The sequence below is a fragment of the Salvelinus sp. IW2-2015 genome, unplaced genomic scaffold (genome assembly GCF_002910315.2).
Source record: "Salvelinus sp. IW2-2015 unplaced genomic scaffold, ASM291031v2 Un_scaffold3051, whole genome shotgun sequence".
Classification (NCBI taxonomy): Eukaryota; Metazoa; Chordata; class Actinopteri; order Salmoniformes; family Salmonidae; genus Salvelinus; species Salvelinus sp. IW2-2015.
In genome coordinates, this window is record NW_019944343.1 from 92,320 (window position 1) to 106,932 (window position 14,613).

At 42.1% G+C, this 14,613-nt stretch overlaps 1 long non-coding RNA gene across 1 annotated transcript in view; it reads right to left on the reverse strand.

The window, feature by feature from the left end:
• Positions 1-8,703, reverse strand: part of LOC112075264 (uncharacterized) — a 16,765-nt gene extending 8,062 nt beyond the window's left edge. Inside the window, exon 1 of the long non-coding RNA XR_002894949.2 lies at positions 8,623-8,703. This is a non-coding gene — a long non-coding RNA (uncharacterized lncRNA). The remainder of the gene's footprint in view (positions 1-8,622) is intronic.
• Positions 8,704-14,613: the final 5,910 nt, after the last annotated feature.

Consider the following 14,613-nt stretch of genomic DNA (forward strand, 5'->3'; position numbering starts at 1 on the left):
AGAACTTAATATATCTTAGAGCCAATATTGCCATAATTGGCCCTGTAGTAAATTTCCCAAAAAACTAAAATCATGATTTCCAAAAACAAAACAGATTCAGAAACACAAATATAAATTCACCTGAACAAACACCATAATGAACACACAAAAAATTACACCTACCTTGTCTTCTGACCAATATCTTGGCATCGGAAACTTTAACTATGGCAGTGAATGCACTCAAAAAAAAGCCCGCAGAGCATTGGATTGCAATAAAAATGAAATATATTTCAAAATCAACATCCAATTAGATTTGGACCAAAATATTTGACATTGTAATCCTTACCAATAGCTCTTTACCGGAAGTTAGGTTAGGCGGGCCACTCAATAGAATGGACTTTAAAATGTGGGGCGACAAACATCCAATTGAAACCCTACATGCAGGAATTCTGTCGGAAATCCTACAAGTCCAGCGAGAAAATACACCAACTATGCCATGTAGGGCAGAATTTGGGCCGCTTTTCCAGTAATAATGAAAATACAGGAAAAGAAATCATTAAAAATTTTGCTACATCTAAATTCAAGTCAAATTCGAGTCTGCAATTTAAAGCACTTCAAAAACCCAAGAAACTGAGCCCAAGAAACGAGCCACTCTTCAGTCACTGGTGTTGGACCTAACCAACCAAGCTACACAGGCCACTGCTTCAAAAGAAAGATTTCAATAAAACAGAAATCATGAACCAATCAAAGGAACTCATATTTACAACATTGGAAAAACAAAACAAAATCCCAAGCCGACTTAAATTGCTATCTGACCCTAAACCCAGAGAATATGAATTGGACTGAAGATCTCTACTCTTCAGAGATTCGAAGCAGAGACAGATCCTTACCAAGTACAGGGCTGAGTGACCACCGATGCAATAAGAAACCGGCAGACATAAAAAAGACATGGCTACCCAAAGAGGAGCGTGCCTATTGTGGTCACTGCACGAACAGGGGAGGTAGAAACAGAGATGCACTTTCTCCGTGACTTGATTAAAATATCCTCAGCCAAGAATCATTATTCCACAGAACATGGACTACTTTATTCCCAAATTAACTTATTTAACCCAGAGGAAAAACAAAAATATCTATGGCGAAGGAGCAATGGCTCCTTCTTTGCAGCCAAATAGGTATTTGGCCTGCCATAGCCTGAGGGACACTGAATAATAACAGCGGGGCCAAGTAAGCAGTAACTTACTTATTATTAAATATTTTTTACTGTTATTGTTATTAGTATTATTATTGTTGTTTATCATTCCAAATAGTAATGGTATGGGGTGGTAATGGTAATTGATAGCAGTTAATGATAGTGGTGGTTGGTAGGGTGCATTACACCATACATGACATTCGGACTATGACTGTTACCATTTTATTGTTACTATTTTATATTTAATTTTGTCATTATATTTACGGCCATTCTATAGGTTATTATTTGTCATTGTTTGTAATTGTATTAACAATGCTATATTGTATACATTGTTGCTGTGGCAATATTGACACAAATTTTTCATGCCAATAAGCAGCTGAATTTGAATTGAATCAGACAGACATGACCAGACAGACAGACAGAAGACAGACAGACAGGACAGACAGACAGACAGACAGACAGACAGACAGACAGGACAGTACAGACAGACAGACAGACAGACAGGACAGACAGACAGACAGACAGACAGGACAGACAGACAGAACAGACAGACAACAGACAGACAGACAGACAGCAGACAGACAGGACAGACAGCAGACAAAGACAGACAGACAGACCAGACAGACAGACAGACAGACAGACAGACAGACAGACAGACAGACAACAGACAGACAGGACAGACATGACAGACAGACAGACAGACAGGACAGACAGACAGACAGACAGACAGACAACAGGACAGACAGGACAGACAGACAGACAGACAGACAACAGGGACAGACAGACAGACAGACAGGACAGACAGACAGACAGACAGACAGACAGACAGACAGACAGACAGCAGACAGCAGACAGACAGACATGACAGACAGGACAGACAGACAGACAGACAGACAGACAGACAGACAGACCAGACAGGACAGACAGACCGGACAGACAGGACAGACAGACAGACAGACAGACAGACAGACAGACAGACAAGACAGACAGACAGACAGACAGACAGACAACATAACAGACAGACAGACAGACAGACAGACAGACAGACAGAAGCTTAGATAATATCCCATAAACAGAATCCAGTATATTGAAATCCACATCTAAACGACTCTGTCTCTCAATTCTCTTTTTCCTCAGGTGATGAATTGTTTTGTAATATATTAATATATATTAATACCTCCACCTCTGTACACCGGCTGTTTCCATTTCATTATAAAAATCAACAGGGATGGACAGAATGTATCCTGACAGGACACGAGGCAAAACATTCTGTCAACGTAAAATAATGTGTTTGTTCAAATTGTCTCCATATGTTAATTCACTAGAAATGATTACTGGACACGAACTTCTTTAACATACAATGTTCCAAACTTACATATTGACACACGTTGACATAATCCATCAGCTAATTCATACAGTCATTAATATTCAACAGTCCTCACCTGATATGAACTCAAACCTCTTGGTTCACAGCGTTCCGATGTTACCTGCTTTGCCACCATGTCTTGGTCAGGAAACTGATTTTCACCTGTATTGCTACACTTTGGGCTTCCAAAGTAAATCTCAGCTCGTTAAAAAAATAAAATATTTTATCATAGTGATTCAGGAGTAACATTTTTAAAACAAGGTTAATAGCCCCAACCAACATTAGACAATTATGCAGAAAAACCCTTGATATTGCTGAGATTTACAATCAATTAAATGACATGATTGAGGAGAACACTAATAACTAAACACAACGTGGTGGCAAACAGGGAAGCGTGGAATGGCTGTGAACCAAGAAGGTTTGTCAGTTCAAAGCCTCAGGTGATGACATGTTAAATTACTAATGGACTGTATAAATGAACATACACAATAAAAATAATTATGTCAACGGTGTGTTCAAATATCGCTCTGTGATAAGAGCGTCTGCTAAATGACTAAATGTAAATTAATGTAAATGTAATAGTGTAAGTGAAAAGACCTTGAATGTTAAAAGCACTGGTGTGTTTTGTGTAACCAGTCATTTTAGAATAAAGATGCTCAAACACATCATTTCTAGTTGAATGAGTGAAACAAGTGACCAAAACACATCCATTTTTTAAATGACTGAATCTTTCCTACTTCTCAACTTGGAGGTTTATTTGATTTTATAATATTATAAGTTATAAATATTTACTCATTATTATTTATTGGTTCGGGTAACCTTGGAACCTAAACGTTGAGGGTACAAAAAAGCTGTGAAACAGTTCACTGAATACATAATTTAGTTGAAACAATATAGATTTCTTTTAAGGTATCATTGCGGGACGGAAGGGTCCCAGAGCCCTCAGCGGTCTAAGATGATGCATCTCATTGAGACACCCTGGTTTTGAATCCAGGCCGCTTTCACACTCCAGCCGGCAAAGGTCCCATAGAGCGCGCGCACATGGGTTTGACTCGGATAGGGCCGCCATTGTAACAAGAACTTGTTGTTAAATAAAGGTTCAATAAATTAAAGCCCGAGGCGTCTCAAAGTGGGAAAAATATATATATATTTATGAATGTTGTCCCAGCCCGTATCAATATGTGTGTTTACTGTTAGGAGTTTTAAAACGCTCACGGCTACAGAGGACGGGAGATGAGAGATGATTCATGGTAACAAACCAATGAAAAAAGCCACAAGGGGGGAGAAAGAGGGATTATGAGTGAAAATGATTTTTAACACGTGCAGAGGCGCTACTTGACAACCACATTAACCACTTCCTGTCACAACAACACACACAACAACACACACATACACTTTTTTGAGCACTGCGTCCATAATAGAATTCTTCACACACGGCACCTGCGATTACCCCAGAACCCCCCCAGGGGGCTTAAGACAAACAAACAGACAGAAAAACAATAAACAAACCAACAGAGCGAGGAGGGAAGAGGAGAGGAGGGAGAGAGAGGAGAGGAGAGAGAAGGAGAGGGAGGAGGAGAGGAGAGGAGAGGAAGGAAGAGATGAAGGCAGAGGACGAGGAGAGGAGAAGGAGAGGAGAGAGAGGAGAGGAGAGGAGAGGAGAGAGAGGAGAGGAGAGGAGAGGAAAGAGGAGTGACAGAAAAAGATGATGCTTCATCACAGGGCTTTATGGTGCCCAGGAACAGAGCTTTACACTATGCTTGCTGTTTGGGGTTTTGAGGCTTGGGTTTCACTGTACAGCACTTTGAGATATCAGCTGATGTAAGAAGGGCTTTATAAATACATTTGATTTGATTTGACATATAGAAAGGTGTGATTAGTCTTCATCACAGGGAACAGAGCTACATATAGAAAGGTGTGATTAGTCTTCATCACAGGGAACAGAGCTACATATAGAAAGGTGTGATTAGTCTTCATCACAGGGCTTTAGGGGGCTCAGGAACAGAGCTACGTATCGGAAAGGTCAATGATAACATCTTACATCATTGATAACATGTTATAGGTAGATCCAGGCATCGTCACAGTGTTAAATGTACAGAAAAATGGTGCCGACAGAGATGGTAGCATCGCTTCGCGTTCTTGGTAAACTATGCAGTATTTCATTTTTTTTAAATGTATTATTTCTTACATTGTTAGCCCAGGAAATCTGAAGTGTTATTACATACAGCCGGGAGGAACTATTGGATATAAGAGCAACGTCAACTGACCAACATTAAGACCAGGAATACAACTTTCCCAAAGCGGATCCTCTGTTCAAACCACCACCCAGGACAATGGATCGGATCCCAGTAGGCGACCCAAAACAACGGCGCCGCAGAAGGGCTGACGGAGCGGTCTTCTGGTCAGGCTCCGTAGACGGGCACATCGCCCACCGCTCCCAAGTAAACTACTCGCCAACGTCTCTTGACAACAAGGTATACGAAAATCGAGCAAGGGTTGCCTTTCAGAGAGACCTCAGAGATTGTAACATTCTCTGTTTCACGGAAACATGGCTTTCTCGGGATATGTTGTCGGAATCGGTCCAGCCACCGGGCTTCATCACGCCGTCAGAGATAAACACCTCTCTGGGAAGAGGAAGGGTGGGGATGTATGCTTTATGATTAACGACTCATGGTGTAACCATAACAACATACAGGAACTCAAGTCCTTCTGCTCACCCAACCTAGAATTCCTTACAATCATATGCCGGCCATATTACCTCCCAAGAGAATTCTCATCAGTTATAACCACAGCTGTGTACATTCCCCTCAAGCAGACACCAAGAGTCCAGGAACTTCACTGGACTCTATGTAAACTGGAAACTATATATCCTGAGGGTTAGTTTATTGTAGCTGGGGATTTTAACAAATCAAATTTGAAAACAAGGCTACCTAAATTCTATCAGCATATTGATTGCACGACGCGCAGCAGTAATACTCTCGACCACTGCTACTCTAACTTCCGCGATGCACACAAAGCCCTCCCCCACCCTCCCTTGGGCAAATTCGACCATGACGCCATCTTGCTCATTCTGTCTTACTGGCAAGAAACTCAAACAGGATGTACCAGTGACGAGACCCATTCAACACTGGACTGACCAGTCGGAAGCCACACTTGTTTTGATCACGTGGACTGGGATGTGTTCCGGTCAGCCTCAGAGAACAACATCGATCTATAAGCTGGTTAGTGAGTTTATAAGGAAGTGCATTGGAGATGTTGTACCCACTGTGACTATTAAAACCTTCCCTAACCAGAAACAGTGGATGGATGGCGGCATTCACACCAAACTGAAAGCGCGATCCACCACATTTAACCATGGAAAGAGGTCTGGAAAAATGGCTGAATATAAAAAGTGTAGTTATTCCCTCCGCAAAGCAATCAAACAAGTGAAATACCGGTACAGGGACAAAGTGGAGTCGTAATTCAACGGTTCAGATAAGAGACATATGTGGCAGGAAATCACGAACCAGCCCCGTCACGGATACCGACGTCACACTTCCAGACAAACTAAACACCTTCTTTAACCACTTTGAGGATAATACAGTGCAACCGTCACGGCTTGCTAACAAAGACTGCGTCACCCCCCTCTCCGTCTCAGTGGCTGACGTGAGTAAAACATTTTAACTTGTTAACCCTCGCAAGGCTACTGGCCCAGACGGCATCCCCTAGCCGCGTCCTCAGAGCATGCGCAGACTAGCTGGCTGGTGTGTTTACGGACATGCTTCAAGATGGCCACCATAGTTCCTGAACCCAAGAAGGCAAAATAACTGAACTACATGATTACTGCCCCGTAGCACTCGCTTCTGTCATCATGAAGTGCTTGGAGAGGCTAGTCAAGGATCATATCACCGCCACCTTACCTGACACCCTAGACCCACTCCAATTTGCTTACCACCCCAACAGGTCCACAGATGACGCAATCGTCATCACACTGCACACTGCCCTAACCCATCTGGACAAGAGGAATACCTATGTAAGAATGGTGTTCATTGAGTACAGCTCAGCATTCAACACCATAGTACCTTCCAAGCTCATCATCAAGCTGGAGGCCCTGGGTCTCAACTCCGCCCTGTGCAATTGGATCCTGGACTTTCTGACGGGACGCCCCAGGTGGTGAAGTTAGGAAACAACATCTCCACTTCGCTGACCTTCAACACTGGGGCCCCACAAGGGTGCGTGCTCAGCCCCCTCCTGTACTCTCTGTTCACCCATGACAGCGTGGCCATGCACGCCTCCAACTCAATCATCAAGTTTGCAGACGACACTACAGTAGTGGGCTTGATTACCAACAACGATGAGACAGCCTGTAGGTAGGAGGTAAGGGTACTCGGAGTGTGGTGTCAGGAAAATAACCTCTCACTCAACGTCAACAAAACAAAGGAGATGATCGTGGACTTCAGGAAACAGCAGAGGGAGCACCCCCCTATCCACATCGACGGGACAGAAGTGGAGAAGGTGGAACAGACAGTGTGGTGAAGAAGGCGCAACACAAATAAGACGTACTGTATTCACAAGTAATACCTACTGTAGTATTCGCAAGTAAGACATACTGTATTTGCAAGTAAGACCTACTGTATTTGCAAGTAAGACCTACTGTATTTGCAAGTAAGACCTACTGTATTTGCAAGTAAGACCTACTGTATTTGCAAGTAAGACCTACTCTACTGTATTCACAAATAATACCTACTGTATTCACAAGTCCTACTGTATTCACAAGAAAGACCTACTGTACTCACAAGTAAGACCTACTCTATTTGCAAGTAAGACCTACTGTATTCGCAAGAAAGACCAACTGTATTCGCAAGTAAGACCAAATGTATTCGCAAGTAAGACCTACTGTATTCGCAAGTAAGACCTACTGTATTCGCAAGTAAGACCAACTGTTTTTAGATGGAATGAATTGTTTTGTAAATGTCTTGTGTTACGTCTTGATTGATTTTATTTTGTTTTACTTTAGATTATTTAGTAAATATTTTCTTAACTCTATTTCTTGAACTGCATTGTTGGTGAAGGGCTTGTCAGTAAGCATTTCACGGTAAGGTCTACTACACCTGTTGTATTCGGCGCATGTGACTAATAAAGTTTGATTTGATTTGACCAGAGCTACCGGAGTAAATCTTTCTATCAGAGATTTGTGGGACGCTCTTAAAGGGGTACACACAAATTAACCATCATGAGAAAGGAATGACGAAAATAGTTTAAATAAACCGTATTTAATCTGTGACAAATGTCGGTCACACAAAATGGATCATTTACAGTAGGGCTCATATGAGATGGAAGTCATTTACACTAAATACATTATTAAGAAAAGTTTAGGTGTGCCACAGAAATGTTTACCCCATCAACGTGCACAACATATTTTGGACGTTCTCGGTGTAGACGCTGTATTTTGGACGTTCTCGGTGTATGTTGGACGTTCTCACAACGTGTATGTTGGACGTTCTCGGCGTAGACGGTGTATTTTGGACGTTGTCGGGGTAGATGGTGTATTTTGGACGTTCTCGGCGTAGACTGTGTATTTTGGACGTTCTCGGTGTAGACGCTGTATTTTGGACGTTCTCGGTGTAGACGCTGTATTTTGGACGTTCTCGGTGTAGACGCTGTATTTTGGACGTTCTCGGTGTATGTTGGACGTTCTCACAACGTGTATGTTGGACGTTCTCGGCGTAGACGGTGTATTTTGGACGTTGTCGGGGTAGATGGTGTATTTTGGACGTTCTCGGCGTAGACGGTGTATTTCGGACGTTCTCGGTGTATTTTCAATGCTTTCAGACAATGTGATTAATCGCTGGGAAAAAAACTTAGCCCACTAAAATTTACAAAAAGTTATTAACTTGAGTTAACTGAATAAACTGTGACATTCCTAATAAAAAATATATGTAGTTCAGTACCTTCAGTATGAGTTGATTGAGGAACTACTGGACGAACTAGTTATTATGTGGTATGTTGTATGTAAAACATTCATGTTACCTTGAGTATGAGTTGTTTGAGGAACTCCTGGACGAACTAGTTATTATGTGGTATGTTGTATGTAAAACATTCATGTTACCTTGAGTATCAGTTGTTTGAGGAACAGCAGCATGAAGGCTCTGAGAGAGACGATCTCCTTCTGGGACGGCCTCGGTCCATCTGCACACAGACAACATTAAAACCACGTTAATACAACATCAATGGACATTTTTTTAAACATTGTTCATTGAATGTTAATTGAATGTTAATTCAACGTTAGAAAAACGGTAATACAACATATTTTAAAAACATTCAGTCATTCCATCAACACAACGTTTAATTCAGGTCCACACAGGCTCTAGAAAGAACACAAGTACACATCTGTCTGAGAGATACAGTATGGTTCTGATGTGACTTGACACATCTGGGACTATTGTATTATAAACCTCCCACTTTGGGCTGATTGGACAACAGGGGGTACCCAACACTTATTATAGTAACCTATCTGTTCTCAACCACTGCTTGTATAGTAACCTATCTGTTCTTCTACACTGTATTATAGTAACCTATCTGTTCTCAACACTGTATTATAGTAACCTATCTGTTTCCAACACTGTATTATAGTAAGCCTAGTCTGTTCTCAAACACTGTATTATAGTAACCTATCTGTTCTCTAACACTGTATTATAGTAACCTTACTCTTCTTCGAACACTTGTATTTATAGTACCTATCTGTTCTCAACACTGCGTTTAGTAACCTATCTGTTCTCTACACTGTATTATAGTAACCTATCTGTTCTCAAACGACTAGTATATATAGTAACGCGTATCTGTTCTTCAACACTGATTTATTAGTAACCTATACGCTTCTCAACAGCTTATAACGTTCTAACACTATTAGTCAACCTATTTCTCACTTAGTTAGTTTTATTTTCTCCCAACACTGTATTATAGTAACCTTCTGTTCTCTACACTGTATAATAGTAACCTATCTGTTCTCAACACTGTATTATATAACCTATTGTTCGTCAACACTTATATTAGTAACCTTATCTGTTCTCAACAACTGTATATAGCTATTCTACACGTTTATGTACTACTGTTTCTCAACACTGTAATTATAGTAACGCAATCTGTTCTCAACACTGATTATTGTACCTACTGTTTAACACTGTACTTAGTCTATTTTCTCCAACAACTTTATATAGTAACTATCTGTTCTCAACACTGTACTGTATAGTACACCTATCTGTTCTCAACAGTATTATAGTAACCTATCTGTTCTCAACACTGCATAATTAATAGTAACCTATCTGTTCTCAACACGTGTATTATAGTAAACCTATCTGTTCTCAACTTACTGTATGATATAAACCCTTATTTCTGTTTCAACACTGTCATTATAGTAACCATCTTTCTCACACCTGTATACTTATAGTAACCTATCTGTTCTCTACACGTATTAGAGCTCCTATCTGTTCTCTCAACCGCATTATAATAACATCGTCTCCACACTGATTATTAGTAACCTATCTGTTCTCAACACTTTTTAGTAACCTTCTGTTCTCAACAGCTGTACTGTATAGTAACCTATCTGTTCTTCAACACTGTATTATAGTAACCTATTGTTCTCAACACTGTATTTATAAGTGTTCTCTAACGTATCTTATTCAACATCTAGTTCGTCAACACGTTCGTCTCACTGTATAAACCTATCTGTCTCAACACTGTGTTATAGTAACCATTCTGCTTCTTCAACACTTTGTATTATGGTAACCTATCTGTTCTCGTACACACTGTATTTATAGAACCTATCTGTTCTCAACCTGCATATATGCTAGGTAACCGATCTGTTTCTCACACTGCATATATAGCTAACCTATCTGTTCACGTATCTACCTATCAAACTGTATTATAGTAACCTAATCTGTTCTCGACACTGTATATATATAGAACTATCTGCTTCTCGAACACCCGCTGATTATTACCCTATCTATTCTCAACACTGTCATTCATAGTAACCTATCTGTTCTCACACTGTATTATATAGTACCTATCTGTTCTCAACACTGTATTATAGTACCTTTTCACAACGCATTGTAACGTCTGTTCTCAACACTATTATGAACCTATCTGTTCTCAACACTCGATATTAATATGTTACACTGTCGTACCTCTGTTCTCACACTGTATTATAGTAACCTATCTGTTCTAACACTGGATATTATAGTAACAAAAAAACCCTATCTTCTCAACACTGATTAAGTAACTATCTGTTCGTCTCAAAAACTGTTATTATAGTATACCTATCTGTACTCAACAACTGTATTATAGTAACCTATCTGTCTCCAACACTGTATTAGTAACTAATCTGTTCTCAACCTTGATTGTACAATTTCTCAACATATGATATAAACCTATCTGTTCTCTACACTGTATTATATGTAACCTATCTGTTCTCAACACTATTATAGTACCTATTGTTCACTGAATATCAACCCACTGTACACTTATTTATAGTAACCTATCTGTTCTAAACTTATGAATAACACTTATAGTAACCATCTGTACACTTTATATAGTCAGCTCACCTTAATGAACCCTTTCAACCTTTATGACTATTGTTCTCTGTTAAAGACCTCTCCCACTCATTATAGTAACCTATCTGTTCCAACACTGATTAAGTAGAACTATCTGTTCTCAACACTATGGTTGGTTTTGTGTGTGTGTGTGTGTTTCGTGTGTCGTGTGTGTGGTGTGTGTGTTGGTGCTGGTGTGTGTGTGTGTGTGGTGGTGTGTGGTGTGGTTGTGTGTGTGTCTGTGTTACCCATCCTTTCGGTGTGATCCCACTGCTCTCCATTGGGTTGATGGCCAGTGTAATACTTCAGCGTGTGCACAGCTGCAGCAGCACCGGGTACCGACACGACGGATGGTGCTGTAGATGGTCGACCGTCCCAATGAAACTCTGCAGACAGGTAGGTGTACAAAGGACAACTGGACTGGAGGGACACACACGTAAACAAACACACAGGAAGAAAAAGAGGGAGAGAGAGAGAAAGAGAAAGAAGAAGAAAGAAAGAGAGAGAGACACAACCTGTCCTCAACCTCCTCTCCTGTCCTGTCCTCTACCCTCCTGTCCTGTCCTCAACCCTCCTGTCCTGTCCTCTACAAACCTCTCGCTGTCCTCGAACCCTCCTCTCCTGTCCTCAACCCTCCTCTCCTTCCTGTCCTCAACTCTTCCTCTCCTGTCCTGTCCTCAACCCTCCTGTCCTGTCCTCTACAAACCTCTCCTGTCCTCAACCCTCCTCTCCTGTCCTCAACCCCCTCTTCCTCCTGTCCTGTCCCTCAACCCTCCTCTCCTGTCCGTCCTCACCTCCCTCTCCGTTCCTCCTCTCCCTCCTCCTGTCCTCATTCCTTCCTGTCTCTACAAACCGTCTCCTGTCCTCAACGCTCCTCTCCTGTCCTCAACCCTCCTCTCCTTTTCCTCAACCCTCCTCTCCGGTCCTCAACCTCCTGTCTGTCCTCTAAAACCTCCTGTCCTCACCCTCCTCTCCTGTCCTCAAACCCTTCCTCTCCTGTCCTGTCCTCAATCCCTTCTCCTGTCCTCAACCCTCCTCTCTGTCCTGTCGCTCACCTCTCCTCTCCTGTCCTGTCCTCAACCCTCCTGTCCTGTCCTCTACAAACCTCTCCTGTCCTCACCCTCCTCTCCTGTCCTCCCCCCTCCTCACTCAACCCTCTCTCCTGTCCTGTCCTCAAACCTCCTCCCTGTCCTCAACCCTCCTCTCCTGTCCCTGTCCTCAACCTCCTCTCTGTCCTGTCCCAAACCCTCCCTCTCAGTCTGTCCTCAACCCTCCTCTCATGTCCTCTACCATCCTCTCATGTCTTCAGGATCGAGGAAAATGAACGGAGCAAAGCTACAGAGAGATCCTTGACGAAACCTGCTCTAGAGTGCTCAGGACTCAGACTGGGGCGAAGGTTCACTTCCAACAGGACAACGACCCTAAACACGCTGCCAATACAAAAGCAGGAGTGGCTTCAAGACTAGTCTCTGAATGTTCTTGAGGGCCCCAGCCAGACCGGACTTGAACCGCAATCGAACATCTCTGGAGGGACCTGAAAATAGCTGTGGCAGCGACGCTCCTCATCCAACTTGACAGAGTTTGAGAAAGATCTACAGAGAAGAATGGGAGAAACTCCCCAAATACAGGTGTGCCAAGCTTGTAGCGCCTCATACCCAAGAAGACTTGAGGCTGTATCGCTGCCCAAAGGTAAATGAGGGAAAACAACTACTTAATACATTTTAGAATAAAGCTGTAACAAAACACAATGTGAAGAAGCGAAGTTTGCATCGTGCCAACATCTCAGCTAAATTCCACCTTTCCGAATAGTCATTCCTTAAGATATTTACACGTGAGCATCTTTGTCCGTGACATGACCTCTCAACTCTTCCTGTCGGCCCTCCCACGGATGCATTAATCAATTCCCCAGTCTTCCTGTGGGCCTGATTCATTAATCAATTCCCCAGTCTTCCTGTGGGCCCGATGCATTAATCAATTCCCCAGTCTTCCTGTGGGCCTGATTCATTAATCAATTCCCCAGTCTTCCTGTGGGCCTGATGCATTAATCAATTCCCCAGTCTTCCTGTGGGCCCGATTCATTAATCAATTCCCCAGTCTTCCTTTGGGCCTGATTCATTAATCAATTCCCCAGTCTTCCTGTGGGCCCGAGGCATTAATCCCACCATCCCCAACTGTAAAAGGTTTTATTTCTTATAGTTATGATCAAATTGACTCTCTTCACAGTCCTTCATTCACAAGCTATTAAAACGTTTATGGGAACAGGATCTAGGTGATGAGTTTACTGACAACACACGGGAAGATATTCTGTAAACCGTGTCCCCTCTTCTATTTGATCCTAAATCCTAAACCGCTCACTGGACTAKACTCAGGTTCGCTCTAATGATCTATCCTGATGTCCACCCTGTTTGCGACAGGTGTCGGCAAGCTCCTGCTTCATTAATACCTACGTTTTGGTCCTGTTCTTCTCTACATAACTATCGGTCTGCCATCTCTAATACCATATCTAATGTTTGTTTTTTGTTTTACCACCTCAGGCACCAACTAGCCTCATCTGAGGAGTTTTTGCACAAACAACATCTAAGTTCAAACATTTAAAAAAACGTTTTATTCCTCGCTCATTCTGACCCACGTCTCTCTCGCTCTCTCTCTGTCTCTCTCACACACAACTTTCTTCCACTCCCACATCCTTCGCCCCCTCACACACACTGCCACTATTCAGCTCTGAGCTTACCACCCAGTGATTAGAAATAGCTTTAATGAGATGGATCCCCTTAATGAGGTATCTCTTAATGAGGTGTCCCTAACAAAGTGGTAGTGGAACACACTGGATTGGCACTATACCCACTAGTGCAACAGCTAATTCAGAACTGACATTAGCTCAAATCAAATCCATCCTCTCTCTCTTTCCCCGCTCCTCTCTCTCTCTTTCCCCCCATCTCCTCTCTCTCTCTTCTCTTCGCATCTCTCTCTCTCTCTCTTCCCATCTCCTCTCTCTCTCTCTTCCCATCTCCTCTCTCTCTCCTCTCTTCCATGCTCCTCTGCTCCTTCTCTCTCCTCTCTCCTCTCTCTCTCTCCTCTTCTCTTCTTCTCTCTCTCCTCTCTCTCTTCCAATTCCTCTCCTCTCTCTCTTCCATTCTTCCTCTCTCTCTCTTCACTCTCTCTCTCTCTCTTCCTATCTCATCTCCTCTTCCTTCTCTCTCTCTTCCATCTCCTCTCTCTCTCTCTTCACTCCTCCCTCTCCTTCTCTTCATCTCTCTCTCATCTCCTCTCGTCCCTCTTCATTCCTCTCTCAATTCAATTCAATTCAATTCAAGTTGCCGCTTTATTGCATGGGAACCTATGTGTAACAATTGCCAAAGCAAGTGAGGTACCTAATATACAAAAGTCAAATTAACAATAAAATGAACAGTAACATTAGCCCATACAGAAGTTTTCAAAACAATAAAGACATAACAAATTGTCATATTATATATATGCCAGTGTTGTAACAATGTAAAATGGTTAAAGCACAC